Source organism: Uranotaenia lowii, chromosome 2 (genome assembly GCF_029784155.1).
Source record: "Uranotaenia lowii strain MFRU-FL chromosome 2, ASM2978415v1, whole genome shotgun sequence".
In the NCBI taxonomy this organism is placed as follows: Eukaryota; Metazoa; Arthropoda; class Insecta; order Diptera; family Culicidae; genus Uranotaenia; species Uranotaenia lowii.
In genome coordinates this window covers 334,309,826-334,321,197 of record NC_073692.1, presented here as the reverse complement: position 1 = coordinate 334,321,197, position 11,372 = coordinate 334,309,826, and positions in this window count along the sequence as shown.

Sequence of the window (11,372 nt, the reverse complement as noted above, 5' to 3'; positions counted from 1 at the left end):
TCAACAAGCCTGAAGTTTGTATGGGATTTTGAGACATTTTGTTCGGGAGAAACATGAAAAACCAGTTTTTCATCAATAACTTTGATTCCCGTCGGCCGATTTCTTTGTAAAACGGTTTTTCTTAAAGCCTAAACTATAAAAAATATTTCATCCGAAGACTGCATATCGATAAGATTTGAGATAATGGCTTCATAAATGGGCTAACTTTTTTAAGGATGGTATTCATCACTTTTAATGAGTCGGGGCGGTCGAACATATCGACACCTCATTAACAGTGATGAATACAATCGTAAAAAAAGTTTGCCCATTTTTGAAGCCTAATAACTTTTTTATCTTAACTCTTATCGAAATGCAGTCTTCGGATGAAATATTTTTCATGATTTAGGCTTTGATAAAAACCGTTTTTGAAAGAAATTGGCCGACGGGAATCAAAATTATTGATGAAAAACTGGTTTTTCATGTTTCTCCCGAACAAAATGTCTCAAAATCCCATACAAACTTCAGGCTCGTTGAGCGACCGCTTCCCGTGATCCTATCTGGCCCAAATTTGGCATGAGATCTTGTACTAGGCCTAGGATCAATTTTAGCCTGCAGCGTATATCTTTTTCAAAAGTCGGGTCATTTGGGGCACTTTAGTGTTCAAATACATCTACAATATAAAAATAATTGCATAACATAATATGTTCGCGACTTGAAAACATATTTGTTTTTCAATGTAAGCAAATCTTTACGAAATTTTCAAAAAATATTCAAACCTTTCTCAGCATTTCTTTGAGTACTCCTAAACGGGTACACTTATGACTGTCATTTTCATGGTTTCATGTAACTTGAACACGATGATATATTTGGATAGATGATTATGACCATTTCAAAAATCGACATTCTGCCAGCTTTTCTGAGTTTTGGACCACTGTGGGGCGGTGAGTGAGAAAAGTTTAAAGAATGCATGTTGTAAGCACATACATAGGCAGAAACTTCGGTAAGTCCGTGCACCCATGGTGCATAACCAACATACAGTTGTAGTTTTCATTTAAACAAATAGAAATGAAGTGGAAATTCGAAAAATCTGGGAAATCTGAAAATTACACCAAATATAGTTGGAAACTGGTTGGTACTACTAATTATAAATTTTTGCACACTAACTCTCCGACTGTATGGGCCTCTTATAGCCTTATTTCTATTTTGAGTCTAATATCTCAAAAATTCAGTTAGTGATTATTGAACTCAAAACAAAATTTATAAATTTAATACAATTTTTTCGAATCATTCAAACAATTAAAATGGTTGAAAATGAATGCATTGTTTTTGTATATTTTGTTTGGGGGTTGAACCATGTCCAAAATTCTGCTAAACTTTTTCAAAATTTTCGCACTTTTCATCGGAATTAAGGTTTGGAAATAGAATTTCGAATTCAATTAAACCTATTTCGGAGGTTCTGATTCCATAATTCTTAGAACCAAAAGTTTATTTATCGTAGATTTTTTCGAATTTTGGATTCTGAATCCAGTTCAGGATTGTTGATTTTCAGTTCGAATAATCATAAGAAATTAGAAAAGAAATGAAAAACTGCTTTGAAATCTTGGTTCAAATTTGGTTTTACATTACACATCAAATTTGAATCATGTTTTTCGAGGTGATATGCTATGTGATAGGTGATATTTTCATTATTTTGATAGTAGTTTTCCGATTATGATAAAAAGAGAAATTTTGTTTTATATTCAAATTCGTAAATCTTGAACATAGTTTTCACACAAAATTAAAAAAATTTAAAGTTTGAAAATGGAAATCCAAAATTTAAAAGTAAGATTCAGATCTTTGTTAATTCATATTTTAATTCTGATTCACAATGCAGATTAAAAATAAACAATTTAAATGGTGAATTTAGATTAAATCTGAACTACAGAATTTAAATAATAGATTCATGAATAACGGCTCTATAACTTGACTCATAAAATACTAATTTGGAATAAAATTCGGAAATAGTATTTTTTGTACATTTGAGAAGTTCTATGGAAATTTGGATACAAATTCAAAGCGCAATTTTTGAATTCAGGTTCAAACTCAGATTCAGCATGCAGATTCAAAATACAGAGAAAGGTTTAGCTTGTAGATAAATGAATTTTTCAATCTATATAAATTGAGATCATGAACATAACAAATTGCCGGCCAAACGAAAAATATCGTTTTTCACTTGCCATCAGTGTGCTACACTTCGAAGTATAACTCGAATTGACTGAATTCAAGTGTTGAACTTTATTGGACAAAATTTAACACAACGTTTGCCGTTTCTTAAAGTGCTTAATTTGTAAAACTTATTTCAGGGCTTTCTGAGATACAGTATGCCGAATATCGGTGTTTCTCGTCAAAGATTGCTTTGCCGTCCTTTATGTGTTAAGATTGTTTGTCAATTCAATTTCCAGATTTCAATTTTTTATACAAAATTTGTTTGTAAACACAACTCAGCTGAAAATCACAAATGAAAGGTCAAATTTGAGTTTTTTGATTTATCCTCAAAACCCAAATTTTAAAAAAATCGTCTACAGGAATTTCATTATGGGATTTGGATTGATTCTTTATGAAGAACATTTACTGTTAAAGAAAAATCTGCACCTAAAAAGTCTGCAAAAAATTCTATATCTATCCACTGTATTATACAACATTATTAACACATTAAGGACACCAAAATTTGTGATTTTATGTTTCAGAAACCAATCAACAGAATACTGTGTTGTGATACATTTTGTAGAATGAGGTTTCGTTATTAGATTCATAACATTTGAATTATATACTAGCTGCAAGCGAAAAAACGAGATATCTCGAAATTTGTTTGCAATGTATTGCAGGTTTTTTAAAAGCCAAATTTCATACTAAAATCATTGATTTGATTCAAGTTTGCATCAAGAAAATTTGATCCGAAAAACTGATGATTTTTTTTGCTTACCCCAAGTAACATTTAAAGTTTTATAGCAGGATGCTAGACAAAGTTTTGGTTTTATAAGGGGCATGAGGAGTCTATTAAAACTATCGGTGTTACTTGGGACTTTTATTTTGAAAATTCGAATTTATTTTCATCAAAGGTCAAAATCTATGAATTTGAAAATTGTTTAGAAAATTGGGTTTGTTTGATTTGAGTATAGAATAAGTTTTTTTAAGAAATAAAAGACTTTCCTTAAAAGCCTTATTTTATGCCGAAATCAACTAAGTTTGATCTACCAGACTCTTAAACAAATTCAAAGATTTTAACCATCGATGTAAGCGAATTTAGCTCACCTTTTAGGTTAAAGACCAATTTTCTAAAATTACAATTAAATACAAAAAAAATAAGTAATTAAAAATGAATAACCATAACCATAACCATAACCAAATATATTTCTTTTAATTTTTATTTGTTTTCGTTGATAAATAGTTAAAAATCAAAAAATTACAATATTTGTAACAAATGGGCAGTTACCTGAGAATTTATGGGATTTAAAAGATAACCCTTAGTCTATTCAAATAGACTCTATCGTTAGTATAAAACCTTGATTAATTTTGTTAATTTTTTGTAGCAAGAAGTAGTCAGTTTTGTCGGTTGATTTTCTCATACACTATGTTTTTTTTATTCTTGTTTGTCTGAGTACACGGTTAAATTTATTGCACTTTTTTCGAATTTGTAATTGTATTTGAGCTTGTAATTTAACCATTATCGGGTTAACCGGTAAGAGCATGAATTGTGATTATTTTAATTCGATTATAGTTGTTTTTAAAATCTAAGATAATGTCATTCGCGACTCATATCAACGATGCAGTTAAAGTCATTGAAAAACTTATCCGGTACAACTGTGATCGATGTTTATAAACTAACTAGCTGATCCCATACGAACTCCGTTTCGCTTTCAACTTGGAATATGTCATGAACAGTTTGTATGAATGTCAATAGCCAAATATTTTCCAGATGCATTTCCGAATTAATTGTAAACAATAATTGCAAAAATATTTGACGAACACCTCTTCTGTCGTCTGCTACTTCATTTAAAATCAGAAATTGATTGCCCGAGCCAAAAAAAAACCCCGTGTAAAAATTTCGAGTCGATTGTCGCATAACAACGCAATTATTGCCAAAAAGTTAAACTCCTTTTGGTGGCCTCTTATACAATCTTTGATATCTGAAGTCGATTGTCCGTCTCTGAAAACTACCGTGTGCAAATTTTCATCCCAATCCGATCTATAATAACGACGATATTTAAAAAATAATGTAAGGTTAATATGGACGAACCCATTGCCGGCCCCTTACGCTGAATTCAATACCTGAAATCGATTGATCGTCCCTCAAAACTCTCGTGTACCAATTATCATCTAAATTCGATGTATAATAACGACAATATCGCAAAAACAGTGAATAGTTAATATGGACGACCCTTTAGGCCGACCCCTCACTTTAATTTGGATAAGTGAATTCAAATGTTTGTCCCAAATAACTCCTTTGTGCCTATTTTCAACCCAATCCGATGTATAAAAACGGCAAGATGACTAAGATATTGAAAACTTTATATAAAAGACCCCTTTAGCCGGCCCCTTATTTTGAATTTGATACTTTATTTTTTTTACAAACATAATTTCTTAGGAAGCTTGAATAGATTTGGCCTAATAGTTTAATCTTCAAAAGATTAAACTGCTTTTTTATCTTTTCCATCCCTTATCTAATGAAAATATCTGTTGAAGATTATCCCACTTTTCAATATGGATGATTTTGTTGAGCATGTTGGAAACTCACTTTGCATGTTTTTAATTGCATGTGTGTATTTTTTTCGCTTTTCAATTTCGCACTGTTTTATTATTAGTTTTTCTTAAATGTTGGAAGTTTTACTAACAGTTTTTTGAAGTTATCGAAAATAAATCATCTCGAAAACACCATTTTTATATTATGTAAAAGGTTTTTTATGAGTTCTGTTTTTTTTTCATGGGCACAAACATCCCATTAATAGATGGTAGAATTGACCATATTGGTCATCAATGGTCACTCAAAAGTTAGAAATTGGTCAGTGAAATCGAATTGTATTAAAGAAAACTAAAAGCTAAAATTTTTTTATCTTATCAATTTTCAATTCCCCCATCAAAATTCCAATTGAAGCGTTAAAATCGCAGCCTTGAACTTATAACTCTAAATCTAAAAGAAAATTCTTTCTCTATGAGGAATTCCAAAAATATAAAATGGTTGACCCTTAAAGCCCCCACCGACGGTAAAGAGCACTTTGAAAGCAACTACTATTCTAGTCAATATGTTCCTAACAGGCTAGTTGTATTTTTCGATCAAAATGTAGGCTTATAATTGTATCCAAATATCTCGTACCGGTAGCATGTGCTTTGAACAGTAGAAGGTACAAAAAACACCCGCCAAAATTTTCACTTTCAAATTTTTAATGCTCAGCAAGCTTCGATTTGCTATCCAGTACATGTGAGCTCTGAAAATAATCCCGCCAACGAAACGAACGGAAATGAAAGTCGGTTCAAAAAATGGGTGCCATGACTTTCGGTTCGGGGGAATAAAACCGTTGTTGTATGGACGACCGGCTTCAAAAGGGGCCATCCGAAAATCTAAAAACATTTTTCATCATTCCTGGTCCTAATGAGCACTCATGCCAAATTTCAGCTCTCTAGCTCTTAAGGTAGCTGAGCCTATTGAAGACAAACATACAAACGAACAAACAAACGGAAATTACTTTTTATATATATAGATAGATAAACCAACGCACAGTGGGGATTTTCGAGCCAAAAAAGGTACCCAATTCAGGCAAGAACGCCTTGCATGAAAAAACAACCATTCTTTATGTAAAATAACACGAGAAATCGAATGGTCTACACCGCTTTCTGATAAAACGACTCTTAACGTCTCATTTTGCCCGATTTCCCCTATTTTTTTGGGTGTAAAGTTATAATTCTGATTGTAGCCATCTACCTTGCAACAAAAAAGTCATACAAACCATACTTATTTATGTAAAAGTGTCAGCTGAATCGATTGGTGTACTCCAATTTTTGTTTCTACTACGACTAGTGGCTCATTTTGCCTCTTTTCCCCTAAATTTAAGAATTTTTTTTAAAGAAATGCAGTCAAACAAAGTGTAATCCAACAATTTTTCATCATGAATGATCATTTTTGGTAGATTTATTCATATTCTAGCTAATCACGTCACTTTTTTGTACTAGAATGAATATAAATGGCTTAGTATCCCCAACCTCCCCTAGCTTTTTTAAATTTTTGCATAAATTTCACTGTAACAATCGAGAGATTCACAAACCAAATGCAAAAACCAAGTGATTTAGTGTAAAATTTGTCGCTGAATCGAGTGGTGTACACCGCTTAGTGCCCAGCTTACGAGAATGGCCGCAATCACCCCGATTTCCCCTAAAATCGAGCGATATGTGAAAAAAAAAATTATTATAACAACTGACAATGTATCATAAAATGCACAAAAATGGGGGGAACGGGTGTAAAACTTATTGCTGAATTGAATGATGTACACCGCTTAACGTTCAGTTGACGAGAAGAGCCTCAAACACCCCGATTTCTCCTAAAATCATTGAATTTCTTTGAAAAATACATTGTTACAAACGAGAGTATAATTTAACAGATACAAAAAACATTGAATCGGGTGTAAAACTAATTGCTGAATCAAATGATATACACCGCTAAGCGTGAAGTTGACGAGAAGAGTCACAACCACCCCAATTTCCCCTAAATTTATGCAGTTTCTTGGAAAAAACATTGTAACAAACGAAAATGCAAATTAACATATGAGAAAAACATTGAATCAGGTGGATAACTTATCGCTGAATCGAATGAAGAACACCGCTTAGCACTGAGTTGACAAGAAAAGTCTCATTCTCCTCAAATTACCTTTAATTCATTCATAAACTCATACAATATGAACCAAAAAATCGTAGTAACAAATGAGAAAGCATCGAAAAAGGTACAAAAACATTAAATCATATGTGAAACTAACTGTTGAAAAAAATAATGGACACCGCTTCAATTCTGTTGATGAATAAAGACCTATTTGACTCAATTTCCCTTACATACTTGCAATTTAAGAAAAAAAATCTTGTTACTTTCGAGAATGCATCAGAAAGTGCACATAAATAACTGAACCATGTGAAAACTAATTGTTGGACAGAAAGATGTACACTGCTGAACGTTAAGATGAAGAAAAAAGCCTGGATCACCCCTTTTTCCCCTAAATTTGGAAAATATTTTGTTGAATTGATAATTGATATTGGTTTAAACATGATGAGGCTCTTCTCATAGATTCGACAGTAATACTCAAATTCACTCGTTTGTTACAATTTTTTCTCGAAGAAATTATATGAATTTAGGGGAAATTGGGGTGGTTGTGACTCTTCTCGTCAACTTCACCATAGCGGTGTACATCATTCGATTCAGCAATAAGTTTAATACCCGATTCATTGTTTTTTGTATCTGTTAAATTAAATTCTCGTTTGTTATTATGTATTTTCAAAGAAATTTAAAAAATTAAGGGGAAATCGGGGTGATTAGGGCTCTTCTCGTCAACTAAACGCTGAGCGGTGTACATCATTCGATTCAGCAATAAGTTCTACACTTGTTTCAATCATTTTTGTGCATTTTATGATACATTGTCATTTGTTATAATGATTTTTTTCCACATATCGCTCGATTTTAGGGGAAATCGGGGTGATTGCGGCCATTCTCGTAAGCTGAGCACTAAGCGGTGTACACCACTCGATTCAGCGACAAATTTTACACTAAATCACTTGGTTTTTGCATTTGGTATGTCAATCGCTCGATTTTTACAGTGAAATTTATGCATAAATTTAAAAAAGCTAGGGGAGGTTGGGGATATTTAGACATTTATATTCATTCTAGTACAAAAAAGTGACGTGATTAGCTAGATTATGAATAAATCTACCAAAAATGATCATTCATGATGAAAAACTGTTGGATTACACATTGTTTGACTGCATTTCTTTGAAAAAAATCTTAAATTTAGGGGAAAAGAGGCAAAATGAGCCACTTGTCATAGTAGGGGATTTTTTTTTATTATCTGACGGGTTTGCGCCGGGGGTCTTCAGATTTTCCCCAAAATTGAAAATTTGGTTCATTTTTGCGATTTCAAAACACATGAATTTTTTCTGATTTTTAACATTTTTATTTTTTGAGTTAGCTTCGATTAGATTTTTTTGTCAATAAAAAATAACCATTTTTCAAAGCTACATAACTCTGTTATTTTTCAACGGAAATTTTAAAACAGCACATCAAAATGCATTAAAATTTTATCAGTTTTTCAAATAAAATAGTTAAAAAAAGATAAATAAAGACCTTCAACATGAAAAGTGGTAAATAAACTTTAAATGGCGTCTAAAAGTACCGTCTGCACCACCGAATATTTTGCAAAAAATACTATTGAATAGCTCAATTTATGATGCAACTTTTATCTGAAGACACCAAAGTGGGCCATCAATTCCTTGAAGAGTTATGAAAGAAATAATGACAACAAATCTTTTTTTTTGTATCGAAAACAAACAATGGTCGAACAACTGCACTCACATATGGAGGTAGCGCGCACTTCTAACAACATGGAAACAAAAGAACTTATCAAAGCAGGTAAAAAAACACTATTTTTTTTGCTTTGTAGACTGCCCCTACTCGCATAACAGTCCCATATGAATTTTCGTCATTTTAGGTCAACATAGGGATTCAAAATAAAACACTAAAAAAAGAGGTTTTGTCCTATATGAAATATACCCGAATAACAGTTCCATATGAGAAATACCACGGATTTGGTTACTTTTCAATGCTTCTTTCGGCGAAATAGTCTTTGATTTATTGCTTTGAATCATTTAAAAAAATTTAACTCACTTGATGTCGAATGATGCACATGAGTTTTCGAAGGCAGGTCTGACTTCCTTAGGAATGACTTCCTGAGCGAAAAACTATCGGATGCAATCAAAAATCGTAAAAAGATTCAACTTACAATGTGGAATTTACGATATTTTTCCAAAAGTATGTTTCTTTTTCTGAAAATTGCATTTAGAAGTTAAAAAATGATCAAATTTAAGTCTTAGAAAGTAGCTTGGTGAGAAAAAAATATTCTGTATGGGACTGTTATGCGAGTAGATTTGAAAAAGGTTTCAAATATGGTCGATTAACAGTCCCAAAATGAATAAGAAATAGTGCTCTCGACCTTACCAATAACCCAATTTCAAAAATTTCAGGTCTTACGATTTATTATGACAACCTAGAAACGATTTTCGTTTATGCTGAAAGTGGTGATCACAATTAAAGAATGTATTCCAAAACAGGAAAAGCTGATTTTCTCGCTTGCTTGTTTTTGCATATGGGACTGTTATGCAAGTAGGGGCGGTAGAGTGTTGCAGCTAAACTGACTTCATATTATATCCAAAAATCTAATAACGTATTCGTTTATACCCAGTTTTGCACCAGGTCACAACAAGTTTTGCAAATTTTGCTGTCATTTTTAGAAGTTTATGCGCTCAGTTTTGCATCCGTAATTTCCCAGATTTGATTTAAAATGGACGGTGGAACACTGAAGAAACGTTTGTGAGCGATCGAGGTAGCAAAACACTGACGACGAATTATGTTCGTTCTAGTATGGTAAACCTCAAAACTGGTCGAATGGAGAAAACGAATACGGTTAAAGTATCATATTTTCAATATCATATTACCTACAATAGGAATGACGCTTTCTACAGCCTGGGCTGGCCAAACTGAGCTCTTCGATTATTTCTACATTTGTGCCACACTCTTTGTTTTTAATCAATGGGAAAGGATTTTGGTGTCCAGTGCTAAGCTCCCGATATAAAAACTATGTAAAGCGCGTCTATATTTCATTTTTAAATCACATTTTTGTGATCCCTAACACAGGAACTGAACCTTCTACCTCTATTGGCATTGATTATGATTCACAATGATCTTTGATCGAAAAGTCAATAAGTTATATAGCATAGGACCAGGTTGTAAAAGCAACATTCCCATATTTTGTTATATCACATTAACAATACGATACTAAGGATTTTAGTTAAAATTTAAAGTCAGTTATGCTGCAAACACTCTACAAAGCACGAAAAAGTAGTGTTTTTTACCTGCTTTGGTAAGTTCTTTTGTTTCCATGTTGTTAGAAGTGCGCGCTACCTCCATATGTGAGTGCAGTCGTTCGACCATTGTTTGTTTTCGTCGCAAAAAAAGAGATTTATCGTCATTATTTCTTTCATAACTCTTCAAGAAATTGATGGCCCACTTTGGTGTCTTCAGATGAAAGTTGCATCATAAATTGAGCTATTCAATAGTATTGTTTGCAAAATATTCGGTGGTGCAGACGGTACTTTTAGGCGCCATTTAAACATTATTTACCACTTTTCATGTTGAAGGTCTTTGTTTATCTTTTTTCAACTATTTTATTTGAAAAGCTGATAAAATTTTAATGCATTTTGATGTGCTGTTTTAAAATTTCCGTTGAAAAATAACAGAGTTATGTAGCTTGGAAAAATGGTTATTTTTTATTGACAAAAAAATCCAACCGAAGCTAACTCAAAAAATAAAAATGTTAGAAATCTAAAAAAATACATGTGTTTTTAAGTCGCAAAAATGAACCAAATTTTCAATTTTGGGGAAAATCTGAAGACCCCCGGCGCAAATTGTCAGATAATAAAAAAAAATCCCCAGTAGAAACAAAAATTAGAGTACACCAATCGATTCAGCTGACATTTTTACATAAATAAGTATGGTTTGTATGACTTTTTCGTTGCAAGGTAGATGGCTACAATCGGAATTATAACTTTCACCCAAAAAAATAGGGGGAATCGGGCAAAATGAGACGTTAAGAGTCGTTTTATCAGAAAGCGATGTAGACCATTCGATTCCTTGTGTTTTTTTTGCATAAGAATTGATAGTTTTCCAAAATTTAGAACAGTTTAGGCGATCGTCCCAGAAATAGGTACCTTTTTTTGATCAAAAATCCCCACTGTGCAACGTGACTAACTGTAAGTAAGTTCTTCATAGAATTATTTTACTGAATTTTGATACGTAAATAACGTTTTATTGTTATCAATTCTCAAAAACAATTCTCATTGTGATGTACCGTTCATATTTTTATTGAAATAGGATGTGTGGGTGTGGAACTTCAAATTTGAACTTCCACGACTTTTCACTCTTATGAAATATTTTATTCAAACTATCTTCAAAGATAAATCAACTATAGTCAAATCTCACGAAATTTAAAGTTTTTTAACCATTTGTGACAAGAGGTAAAGCAACTCTTAACTAATTGCAATATCTCGACTTCTAACAAACTATAATACCTCAAAAATTACGCTTGAAGTTTTAGCACAATTTTGCAGGA